The sequence below is a fragment of the Pseudorca crassidens genome, chromosome 18, assembly GCF_039906515.1.
Source record: "Pseudorca crassidens isolate mPseCra1 chromosome 18, mPseCra1.hap1, whole genome shotgun sequence".
Lineage (NCBI taxonomy): Eukaryota > Metazoa > Chordata > Mammalia > Artiodactyla > Delphinidae > Pseudorca > Pseudorca crassidens.
In genome coordinates, this window is record NC_090313.1 from 32,040,327 (window position 1) to 32,053,732 (window position 13,406).

At 40.8% G+C, this 13,406-nt stretch overlaps 1 protein-coding gene across 7 annotated transcripts in view; it reads left to right on the top strand.

The window, feature by feature from the left end:
• KLF12 (KLF transcription factor 12) overlaps nt 1-13,406 on the top strand; it is a 448,013-nt gene that overhangs the window by 67,305 nt on the left and 367,302 nt on the right. The window contains exon 2 of one of the 7 annotated variants that reach the window (XM_067713501.1): nt 13,197-13,243. The exons of the other annotated variants lie outside the window; for them this stretch is intronic. The gene's annotated coding sequence lies outside the window, so the exon portion shown is untranslated. The remainder of the gene's footprint in view (nt 1-13,196; nt 13,244-13,406) is intronic. 7 annotated transcript variants of the gene reach the window in all.

Genomic DNA, 13,406 nt, shown 5'->3' on the forward strand with positions numbered 1-13,406 from the left:
AGCCAAAGTGTTTGGTATAGGTGTTTATATACTGCTAAAGCTCACAGAGCTCTTGTTTACTTCTTAATTTTTTAAATTAAAAAGCACAATCCTTACATTTCTTATTCAGTAACGGTGAACAGCTTAGCAAAGCTCTCATGTAAGTCAAGGATGACGGTGCATGGCCTGGATTTCTACAATACTTTACGAATTCGAAGTTAATGAAACCTTTGTTTAGGTGGGTGTTTCCTTATTGCCTTAGAACTTCTGGGAAGGTCGAGGAGGGTTTGCAGAGTCATTTTCTATTTTTTGATAGAATTGGGGCCATCCTTTGGAACATTTTCAATTACAGGTGAAGAAACTCGGACCCCCAAGTGTCTTCCTTACCTGAAATCTCGTAATCTAGGAAGTATTAATGGAAATTAGATGAATGAGTCTAATTGAGGGTTACTTTATGTTCAATATTAGACTTGCTATTTGGGTGGAAAATTAAGGAAAACTGTAATATGCTTATATTAAAGCTCTCTTGGCTATAATTTATTCTTTCTCTGGTACTTAGAAGGAACTTGAGAGTCACGAAATTTGGTATAGTTTTGAAAAGCCAGGCTTGAAATCTAACTTCCCCCTTATTGCTGGGACCTTGGGCAAGTGACTTATATTTGGGGCCTCAGTTCCCTCATTTGTAAGATGAACTTAATAAACGAACCTACCAAAAAGGATTGTTGTGACATTTTGAAAGAACAGATCTGAAATGCCTTAGTGTGGCGTCTGGTATGTAGAAGGAGCAAAATAAATCTGGCCTGTGCGGAAGATGACTAATAATGTTATTTTGTTCTTCAATACCTCAAGGCCCTCGTTTGAGGGATTCAGTTTCATTTCCGTCTGAGTATTGGACCCCATGAGGGACCAAGGTCTACATTTGCCCTCACCCCTGTATACTGGAAAATAATTTTCTTTCTGGTGGGCTGAAATGAATGCTCTATCAGTAATAAAGTTCAAGACATTAAAACCTGTGAATAGAGGTCAGTGAACATTTCGGAGTAGGTTGTAGGAACACCCCCAAGTTCACAATGGCAGGTTTCATTCACGGTCATTTTATATATTAAGATATCCTCTCTTTTGCTTCCACTTCTTACTCATGACCCTGTACTCATGGGTATGCATTTTTATGTGAGATTTTTGCATATATTATTTAAATGATGATGGTAAAGTTATGAGAGAGATTTCTTTGTACCTGTTCTATGGATGAGAAAACTGAGGGTCTGAGAAACTTGTGAAGAAGTGGTTGCATTAACTCTGTTTCACTTTTTGTTTTTCTCTCCCCCGTGTCTCCATCTCTCTCTTCATCCGATTCTTCTCCTCACTGTATTTTCTTGGCTTCCTTCCTTTTCACCCTTCATCTTATTCTTCTCCCTTTGTATTTTATTTTATTTTTCCTCATTTTATTTTTCTGTTGTTTTGTCTTTCCTCATTTCTCTTATGTATGACAAAAACAACTTTTAAGAGTTGCTGTCTCTAATGATTTTTGAATTCTATACCCATTTTTAAAGGAGAGAATACATTTTCTTTTAAAGCCGTTAAATTAAGTTGCACTTTGTGGCCAGCAGTTTAACTTGCCTCCCCTGCATGTCCATGACTAGCTGACAGGAAAAGTAGTTTGTTATTCTTGTTTAAGAGATGGAGGCAACTCATAGATACATATCTTGAAAATTTTCTTTTTCATTGACAGCCAATTCTACTTATACTAACAGAGTGCTCTGCTTTTAAAAGGCCATCCTATAGTAGCTACCATTTTGATTGCTTTAAATCTGTCTCCTAGGAGTAGAAAACCTACTGTAACCTATTCTTTGAGAGTCCAGTGAATTTAGTTGGACCCTTTTCAAAAGCGACGGGAGGAGGTCAGAGCTCCCTCCCGGGCTCTGGGGCTGGGCAGAGGCTAGGGACAGCTGGCCCCAGCCTGTCTCTGTCTCACTGTCTCGAACCTGCTATCCTGTTGCACTTTGTACCTCTTCACACAAGCACTCAACCCCTTGCCCTTGCTTTTTCCTTTTTATCAGAAGACCATGTAGAATTAACTTTATGAAGATAAGGGAAACTGAAAAGTTAGACCTCCAGAAACAAAAAAAAGCTTGGAATTGAATACTAGACCATATTTTAAAAGTTCCCTTGTCAGGATCCAACAACTTGTGCCTGGCCACCCATCATTCACCTTGACCCTCCTTCTCTCGTCCCTTAATGGCTCCCAGTAAGTTAAAAAAATAATTCTGAGCTCTTATGTTATACAGAGCACTACAACTTCCCCTGACCCTGGTGCCCAGTTCTGAATCTCCTTTTGCTTATCTAAAGAATCATTAATAATTTCTAACTCCAAATCTTTGCTTTCCCCTTTCTCTTAGAGGCCTCACAATGAAAGGGGAAGTAGGCAGATTTTTTCCCACTGAGTTGAATTTCATCCCCCTTCCCTCCCAAAGAAGGCAGACATGGCTTTTATTTTTCCAGTCCTCTTTTACATGTAGAATTAAAGCCAAAACAAATTATGTTAATCTTGGCTTTTTGGTTGAGTAGATTTTGGATGAGTTGAAGTTTACTGTAACTTTAAAAAACGTTTTTCAGTTTGACAGTATCGTCGGTAACACAGTTTTCATTTTCACAGATTACTTTTCTGAGCCTATTTGCAGACCAAAGCATGACAAATACACAAATAAGTTTCACTTCTTTTCTCTGCATAGGAAACTCTTCATGTTAAGTGGGATTCTTATACACTCAAAGGGATATACTGCATAATTTTATACCTAGTGCCATATAAGTTGGATTTCTTATTCATCACACACCATATGCAGTGTTATTAATCTTTACTGTAAGTAGAATGACAAGTGAGCAATAAAAGCAGGCCTTAAAAAACTACCAACAAACATACAGGAAAAAAAAAATCCCCTAACAGATGCTTCAGAAAGAAGTGACAGTCAGTGAAATTTGGGTTACATGTATGTTGCATAACTGATGCCCTGGTGTGTACCCTCAATATGGTCCATGGTTTTCACTTCAAATCCTAGCTTGGGCTCCATTCTTTTCTCCGTTTTCCCCTCCATCTCTCTCTTTTCCGTCCTCTCCCATACTTCCCACACCTCTTAACTCCTGTTAAAAACATCTTCTCTGGGTGGGAACCGCTTGCCCCTTTCCTCTTCCTTCCCACTCTTCAGGCAGGTGTTCCATTTGTCTGTATCCGTGGTCCCAAGCGTGCCCATCATCTGTGGTCCCAAGCACGCCCATCATCTGTATCCGTGGTCCCAAGCAGGCCCATCATCTGTATCTGTGGTCCCAAGCAGGCCCATCATCTGTATCTGTGGTCCCAAGCATGCCCATCTTCCCTGCGGTGGGTGGAGAATAGCTTTTAAAGTGGTTGGGCCCCACTCACGCTTGATGCTTCCTGTCTCTGTGTCCTCTGCCTTCCTTGCCCATCTGTACAATCCACTGTTGCTCTTGGGGTGGTGGTTTTGGCTATTGTTATTCATGCCTGCTTTGCCAACTGCACGTTGGACTCATTCCTGGGCCTTACCGTGCTGCCGTTTATCCTGGTCCTGGGCTTGGTGCTTTATAGCCCTTGCTTCCTGGCTGCCTGCTGCCTGGAACAACTGTGTTTGGGGTGGACTGATGCTGTTGTTTTTCTTCTGTCATGGTTGCTTATCCATACCCTCCTACGTTAAATGAAAACCCCTCTTTGGATGCATCTTGACTGTTTCACGTGTTGGGCCACAGTGGGCTCTGCCTGCAGAGAACTTAAGACCTGTGCAAAGGCTGAAGGGCCTTGTAATATTACCATGGGAAGTAGGTTAAAGAATCTTGATTGTGCCTACAGTCTGCTTTCGAATTCTGGAGATGAGCATCATATGTGCACAGTGGTGTAGAACCACACTTAACTGGGGCAGCAAGCCTTGTTGCTTTCTGTTACATCTTGTTAAGAACCAAGAAAGTAAAATTTACAAGTATCCTCAGATACTTTAATGGCAAAGTAAATGCCTTGCATTGATTTGTTATTGTGGCCCATTAGCACAAGCATCATGTATTCTTTTCTTCTAATAAATTGCTTTGCAGCTAGGGTTTTTCTTTTTAAAGTCATTTAAGTGAATGGAATGGATTTGAGAAGTAGAAGTCTAAATTTCCAACTTGCTTGATGCTAAGACTGCAAAGCATTTTGGTGAGAGAGTAAGGGGCAGGATTTGACTTACTAAAACTTGCAGTTAACTTTTCTTTGGTAGTTTCTCTTGACATGACTTTCCTGGTGATTTTTATTTTTTTTCTAATTTTTAATTTATTATTATTATTTTTAACATCTTTATTGGAGTATAATTGCTTTACAATGGTGTGTTAGTTTCTGCTGTATAACAAAGCGCATCAGCTATATGTATACATATATTCCCATATACCCTCCCTCTTGTGTCTCCCTCCCACCCTCCTATCCCACCTCTCTTGGTGGACACAAAGCACCGAGCTGATCTCCCTGTGCTATGCAGCTGCTTCCCACTAGCTATCTATTTTACATTTGGTAGTGTATATATGTCCATGCCACTCTCTCACTTCATCCCAACTTACCCTTCCTCCCACCCCATGTCCTCAAGTCCATTCTCTTATGTCTGCATCTTTATTCCTGTCCTGCCCCTAGGTTCTTCAGAACCATTTTTTTCCCCTTAGATTCCATATATATGTGTTAGCATACGGTATTTGTTTTTCTCTTTCTGACTTACTTCACTCTGTATGACAGACTCTAGGTCCATCCACTTCACTACAAATAACTCAATTTCATTCCTTTTTATGGCTGAGTAATATTCCATTGTATATATGTGCCACATCTTCTTTATCCATTCATCTGTTGATGGACACTTAGGTTGTTGACATGTCCTGGCTATTGTAAATAGAGCTGCAGTGAACATTGTGGTACATGACTCTTTTTGAATTATGATTTTCTCAGGGTGTATGCCCAGTAGTGGGATTGCTGGGTCGTATGGTAGTTCTATTTTTAGTTTTTTGAGGAACCTCCATACTGTTCTCCGTAGTGACTGTATCAATTTACATTCCTACCAACAGTGCAAGAGGGTTCCCTTTTCTCCATACCCTCTCCAGCATTTATTGTTTGTAGATATTTATTTTATTATTTTTTTGCGGTACGCGGGCCTCTCACTGTTGTGGCCTCTCCCGTTGTGGAGCACAGGCTCTGGACGCACAGGCTCAGCGGCCATGGCTCACGGGCCCAGCCGCTCCGTGGCATGTGGGATCTTCCCTGACCGGGGCACGAACCCGTGTCCCCTACATCGGCAGGTGGACTCTCAACCACTGCACCACCAGGGAAGCCCTGTTTGTAGATATTTTGATGATGGCCGTTCTGACTGGTGTGAGGTGATAACCTCATTGTAGTTTTGATTTGCATTTCTCTAATGATTAGTGATGTTGAGCATCCTTTCATGTGTTTGTTGGCAATCTGTATAATTTCTTTGGAGAAATGTCTATTTAGGTCTTCTGCCCATTTTTGGATTGGGTTGTTTGTTTTTTGATATTGAGCTGCATGAGCTGCTTGTAAATTTTGGAGATTAATCCTCTGTCAGTTGCTTCATCTGCAAATATTTTCTCCCATTCTGAGGGCTTTCTTTTTGTCTTGTTTATGGTTTCCTTTGCTGTGCAAAAGCTTTTAAGTTTCATTAGGTCCCATTTGTTTATTTTTGTTTTTATTTCCATTCCTCTCAGAGGTGGGTCAAAAAGGATCTTGCTGTGATTTATGTCATAGAGTGTTCTGCCTATGTTTTCCTCTAAGAGTTTTATAGTGTCTGGCCTTACATTTAGGTCTTTAATCCATTTTGAGTTTATTTTTGTGTGTGGTGTTAGGAAGTGTTCTAGTTTCATTCTTTTACCTGTAGCTGTCCAGTTTTTCCACCATCTGGTGCTTTTAAAATATTTAGTATTGTCATCAATGGTTACTTTCCTGGGGCATGAGAAGTTTTGTTCAGTGTTATCCATCCTGCTAGATGCCCTTGAGCAAGAAATTTAACTTCTCTTTCCCTGCCCATAAGATTTTAATTATTATAATTTTTCCCCACTTTTTTTTTATAGGGATGTCATGATGCTTTGGAGTAGAGTTCATGCGTCAATACAAAGTACAGTATAATGGATTTTTATTATTTTCTTTAAAGTCAATCTTTGCTCACTAATTTTTAATTAGGACAGTGGTGCATTGAAGATGTTTAAGCTCGTGAGTCATTTTTCCTAATAAGATAATAGGCATATTCCTTTTGCTTTTGTTTTATTTAAAATTTTTTTACTTTCTATTGCAGTATAGTTGATTTACAGTATTGTGTTAGTTTCAGGTGAACAGCAAAGTGATTCAGTTATACGTATGCATATATCTATTCTTTTTTAGATTCTTTTCCCATATAGGTTATTAAAGTGTTGAGTAGAGTTTCCTGTGCTGTGCAGTAGGTCCTCGTGTATTCCTTTTGTTTTTACTTTGGCAAATGAGGAACAAGCAGTTCTGTCAAGAATGGAAAGTACTGTACAGTGTCCAGAAAATGAAAACCCCTGAGTTAATGTAGTCAGTAAAATATGTAGGCACACTACTATGTTCAGAACACCAAAAAATTCCATGAACAGTGAGGCAGCACAGCCGCGAGAATGGCCCTGGGCTCTGATCTTGAAGTTGTCTCACATTAGCTCTGTGCTGCCAGGTAAGTCATGAGGTATTTTCTCATTTGTAAAATGAGTCATTTCAGTTTGCCAGCCCCAGAGTTCCCTTGTGTTCTGTCATCTTAAAACCAAGTATCCACTTCCCTGCCCTTCCCTGCTTGCTCCTCCCGCCCGTGTCAGGTCTTGGACTTGGCCCCTGCAAGGGAGCTGATGCAGACCTCTGTGAGCTGAGTCTCTGTAGCACTAAAGTTGCTGATGAAGAAACTCCAGCTCCTGACAATAAGGCCCTCAACTTGTTTTGTTTTTTTTTTTTGTATTCTGTATCATGTATAAATTATTTCTGGCTAAAGCGTCTAGAAGTTTAAATGATCACTCTGAGTTAGTTGCTTTGACTTCTTTTTATGAATTGTCCTAGCTGTTTTGCGTAGCCTGGTGGTTGTAAGTCTTTGGAGTTAGGGATGAACTTTCTGTGTTTGGTTTTTATCCCCCTTGGGTCTAAGAATTTTGATGCTGTGAGTTGTCTGAAATACATGTTGAAGATAGGAGCAGCTTTAAATTTAACATATCTTTATCCTATTTTATATGATGGAATACATGGAAAAGTTTACTGGGATTGGGATATCATATAAGAAATTACAAGTTAAATTACTTTTTTTTTGGAAGTTTTGAATTTTTAATTATTTTATACAGCAGGTTCTTATTAGTTATCTATTTTATACACATTAGTGTATATATGCCAATCCCAATCTCCCAATTCATCACACCCCACCCCACCCCAGAACTAATAAGCCTTGAAATGTTCCTAAAAATACTCTGTAGTCACTAGTCCCACAAAATGGGTTTGTTCTCCCGTTTGTCAGTGAATATGAGTCTCTAGTCTCATTTACCCTTCTGAAGAGTCACAGTGATATGCCAAAAGATTTTCTGCTTTTCCTCCACTTCATCTTCCTTCTCGACAATGTAATAATATAATTTTAAAGCAATCTTTTTAGCACATTTTCTCATCCAGAGAGGTTCATGCAGTAATTTAAGTTTTCACACATTCATTCTATACTTACTGAACATCTGCAGTGTGTGAAGTCCAGTACCCACGTAGGGAAGCTCCACTGTTTATATATATATATTTCTTTTGCGGTATGCGGGCCTCTCACTGTTGTGGCCTCTCCCGTTGCGGAGCACAGGCTCCAGACGCGCAGGCTCAGCGGCCACGGCTCACGGGCCCAGCCGCTCCGCGGCACGTGGGATCTTCCCGGACCGGGGCACGAACTCGTGTCCCCCACATCGGCAGGCGGACTCTCAACCACTGCGCCACCAGGGAAGCTGTGTTCTGGCTGTTTTGAAGCTAGTGCGGGCAGTGTGTTGAATGGTGAACAGCGCTAGCCTCTGACTGCTTGGCTTTTCATCCTACTCCACGGCTTGTGTCTTTGGCCAGTCTTTACCTTCTCTCTATGCTGGTTTCCTCGTCTATGAAACAGGGAAGTCAACTCTATCTCACAGGGTTGCTGAGTGTTAAATGAATTAATACATGGAAAGGACTTAATATGGTGCCTGATACATGATAATCCTTATTGCTTATTATTATATTACTATCATTCATTAATAGTAGTAATGGTACTGTTGAAAGTGGTAGGTGGTATTTCTTGCCATCATGATTCTTTCAGTTTCATGGGAAGTTGAGAGTTCTATTATAAGGAATATGTATTAAGTATAAATTCTGTTTGGAATACAGGTTTTTTTTTTTAACATATATTTCTTTTTAATTTAAAAAAATTTTATACAATGTGTTTTTTTTTACATCTTTATTGGAGTATAATTGCTTTACAATGGTGTGTTAGTTTCTGCTTTATAACAAAGTGAATCAGTTATACATATGTCCCCATATCTCTTCCCTCTTGCGTCTCCCTCCCTCCCACCCTCCCTATCCCACCCCTCCAGGCGGTCACAAAGCACTGAGCTGATCTCCCTGTGCTATGCAGCTGCTTCCCACTAGCTAGCTATTTTACGTTTTGTAGTGTATATATGTCCATGCCACTCTCTCGCTTTGGAATACAGTTTTTCACCACAAATGAGATTTTTCTCTATAAATATTATATTTAATAGAATTAGGTTAGATAATAACCTACTTTGATACATAGTTCATCCTTAATTATTTTGGATATTTCAGTTTATAATAGCAAGTATCTGAAGATGCTCATTGTAAACATATGGACAAAAAAAACTCTAGATAATAGAGTTTCCTGAAACAATGGCTTTCTACTGATGAGGTGTAAGTTAATATGCATGTGCTTTTAAAATTATTGCTGGTATGACTGTGGTGGATGGAGAGCACAGGGCGGCTGGGAAGACTGCAAAGATTTTAGAGGGAGAGCAAGGTGTTAATTAGCAGAGATGATGAAGAGAGGCCTAGCAGCTGAGGAGTGGAGTGTTTTGGAAATTTGAGGAAGAAATGAGCAGATTATATGCAAGGGAGAGGAGGCTAGTTGCCCTGCAGCTTTTCCTCTCAGCTGTGGCAATGGGAGAAAAGGACAGACATCAGGAAGGGTGACATTTTCTAGAAGGGATTATGTTTGATTCTTCTTGATTCTTTACTCATGGCTGTGAGTGGCCTACTCATGTCCAAGGGACACTGCCTTTAAAATTTAGGGAACTGAAATATAATGGAAACTTGCTTCGGGGAAAGAATTCTCCCATTTGAATTGTGTGCGCTGTGATCCAGGCCAAGGTGATGGAGTGTGATGTTGGGCAGGGTAGGTAGCCTGCTTCCTTGGCTATTAATGTGATTCTCAGCTTTGATAAATGGACGCTTTGTGATTTCCTTTCCATGGAGTGTCAGAAAACTTATTTTCAGTAGAAGTAGTCTTCTCAAGGTGGGGACCAGTAGAAAACTTACAAAAAAACACAACAGTTGATTCAAAACTGTAATTCTCAGAATTATCTACTGGGCAGCAGGTGGGTACCACGAGACTGTTTGTCTATGGCACTGTATCCCAGAGATCGACACACTGTATACCACATTTGTGATGCCACATAAGGGCCACTTTAAATTTGGACTGTCTTCCAGTTTCTGGGCTTAAAAGCAACCTGACATTTATAGAAAATTTTCTAGTTTAATTCTTACAGTTACTCTAAGCAGAAGTTACAGTATCTTCCTTTTTTATGCATAAGGAAAATGAGGCATAGAAGGTAAAATATTTATTTTAGGCCATATACCTAGAAGATTTGGGAGCCAAACTTGAAATCCATGTCTTCTGATTCTAAATCCTCTTTTTTTTTTTTTTTTTTGTACTTGACACCCCTTATATTTCTCTCTACTTCATCCCAATTCTGTCCGTCTTTCTGTCTTTCTTTGGGGGTGGGGTTTAGTGTTGAGCAGTGTTGGTGTTTTTGATCCTCTGCTGTAGACAGTTGAGTCCATTGTACTTTACCTCCCTTATTGCTACCTGGAAGGCTCCTCTCCTGTTTCAGTCATTTCACTTCCTTTGTCTTTGATGCCCTCTTGCACTCCTCTTCCCCTGGTCACGCCCTGCTTCTCACAACCAGCCAAGCACACATTCCGATGTGGCGTTATGTCCCTAGATGTGGCGTTATGTCCCTAGATGTGCAGGAGCCCTTGCAGAATTGTCAGTGGTGTTTGTAAGTGTGTGTGGTTGATTTTCATACATGGTTCTATGTTATAAAACTCATTTCTCTTTTTTACGGTTCTCACCTAACACTGTATTTTTAAGTTATATCTACTTTGGTATCAGTTCTTACTCCTGCATAGTATTTTGTAACATTCACCTACTATATTTTACTTTTCCATTCCCTAGTGTATACCTCCATGCCTTCAACTCCCATTACTACAGTGTTGCCGTCAACGTTTCCAAACATGTATCTTTAAAACGAGTGATCAGATAGGGCTTAAACATACTTAATTTCACTAATTACTGCCATAGTTTTATTTTTTCCATAATGGCTCTACAAGTTTAAACATGCAGCAGCTGCATGTCAAATTTTCCCTTGTTCCAAATCACTGCAAAACCTTGATATTATTCTCCTTTCTCATTCTACACCATTCTGATAGATTTGAAGTAATAGGTTGTTGTTCTGATGTGTATTTCCTTGATTTCTAGTGAGTTTTAACCTCTCTCCTACTCTCTCTCCCTCATTATACTATCCTTTGCCTTTTTATGGAAACTCATGCTCATTAACTCTTCTTGGACTGTTGAAATATCGTTCTAACTGGCGCCTCTGCCTCTCATTCCCCAGTGCCCCTTGCTCAGCACTACCAGATTCATCCCCCTAAATGTGTCTCATGGATCTTCTACCCCAGATCCCTTAATGGCTTTACATCCTCTGTGTATGAGGTCAGCTCTTCTTCTGTGAATTGCCCGCCCGCATCTGGCCTCACCACCACGGTGTGGTTGGTCCATGGTGTTTTCTTAGTCTCGGCTCCTACAGTCCCCCATGACCCCTGACACATGGTAGGGTCTCCTCACTGTGCATCACTCCACGTGGAACGCCCTCCCACATCTGTCCGGGATCCTCATTTGGTTTCTTAGTTTTCATTAAAATTTTGTTTGCACATAGCTTAAACAGTCAGATTGACCAACACAGCTGGGTAAGAAGCAGCAGCAAGTCTTTGCTTGTTTTCTTCACTCTGTTTTTCTGCCCTCTGAGGAACTAATCTCTTTGTTTCCCTTAGTGTTAGCGCTTACCTGCCGACTTCCCAGTGTGTAATACAGGATTGAGCCCTTTTCCTCTCCACACCCCTCTGCCTGCCCCCACCAAACCCACAGCTTTGCTGTCTCTCCAGTGTAGTTGTGTCAGCTTTGGTTCAATCCATATTAAGTGTTTACGTAATTAAACCTTTGGAGACACTACTCAAAGCTGTGCTGTGCTCAGCGTTTACTCTTCCTTTCTTATAAATTTTGTCTGATTGTTTGTTTACCGAGTTTTGAATATTCTTATCATTGCTCCAATCCCCGAGTTGTCTGATTCTCCCCTCTGTGCGTTTAGATTCCTGGGGTGTTGTGTCAGATCCTTCTTCTTGGGGCTATGGTGCTGCCCTGCCTCGTGCACAGCTCCGGTCCTGGGGCCCCATAGCTGTCAGTTCTTTCCTCTCTCTTGAGCCCTCTATTCCCTTATCTCATGGTTCCTCCTCCTTTGTTTACCTCCTTCTTTGCTGTGCACCTCCTCCTTCCTGAGAAGGGTCCTTGTAGGAGATGTAAATTTTTGACACCTAACATACCTTTACTTTTATATTTCATTGACATTGTGGTTCGGTCTGGAATTCAGGGTCGGACATGATTTTCCTTTGGGATTTTGAAGGCATTCCTCCACTCCAGCTTCTGTTTGGATGCCGTCGTGATTCCCAGTACTTTTGTTGCTTCTTTCCTTTTGTTGCTCCTTTCCTCCCCCCACCCCCTTGCTTTTTCTCTCTCTCTCTCTCTCTCTGGAATCTTGCAGAAGTGTCTTCCTGTTGCAAGTGTTCTGAATTTCTCAATGATGTGCCTCTGTGTGATCGGTTTTCATCAAATCTTGCAGTTTCTATCATTTGCAGCTGGTTTTATAGTTGTGTCAACTTTTAAACCCTTGTTTTAGGGAAATTTCTTTTTTCAAATGCAGACATCCCTTGTTATCCAAATTGATTCATTTACTGAGTTCACGTAGCAAGCAACCAGAGCGGAACGTGTCAGAGGATCCAGGAATAGTGTTTCCTCCAGAGAGTACTACCTCAAAATTTATTTTCATTATCTATTCAGTTCAGGCAACCAGAGTTTGGGGAGCAGGACGGTTGTGTTTGTTTGATGCCGTCCTCATCTCCATTTTCTGTTTTCTCTTTAACTCCCATATTCCCACGTTGCACATCCTGGACTTCAATTCCAATTTTCTTCAATTCCAGTTATTGTTTTGCTCCTCCTTTGTGTTCAGTTCTGCTTTCTGAAAGAGCATGTCATCATCATCTTCCCATCCTTTTATTTCATTTTTTTACTGTCACATTTTTAATTTCTAAAAATCACTTGTTCTTACAGTAATCCTTTGTTAATGATGTCCTCTTGTTTTTTGAATGCATTTATAATCACTGTAATCTCTGGTTGGAGCACTCAGCAGCTTCCTGTAAGCTCTGTACTGGAATGTGGGCTTCTCAGCAGAGTCACCTCCCTGGGCTACTACTTGTGGAGCCCCGAATGGCAGGGAATATCTGTAGGCTTGATTCTAGGACCAATTAGGTTCTCAAAGAAAGAGCTTCCAGACTCCTGCCTACAGGTATAGGCCAGGCAGCCATTTGCAACCTGACTGGGAAGAAAACTGGACATGACACCTCAGCAGTCTGCTCCCCCCGTACTCTGTCCTCCGTATGATTCCCTCACTCACACGGTGTCCCTGGACTCCCAGTAGAAGCCCCATGTTTTCCTCTATCCCGAGAGTGAACCACCGGTCTTCTAGGATTGGGGAGGGCGGTCATCTGTGTTCAATAAGGTAGGGCATCTGGAGATCTAAATAACTCTTAGAGGGATTCTCGGCCAGTTTCCCTTGATATAGCTGAATGTTACCCCCTTTTCTAGAGTCAAGTGGAGCTGACAGCCTCCCAGATCCTGGAAGGTTTTGTCGGGTAAGTGAGATTGCTTCTCAGTTTTCCTCACAATTGGCTTATCTTCATTCAGCTTTCTAGGGTCTGCTAAATCATTTACCTTTCTTCCATCTGCTTTTTGCCTTTCCAGAAATTTTTTTTTGCTGTGATTGACTCATCTCACGTTCTATGCCAAAAGAAAAAT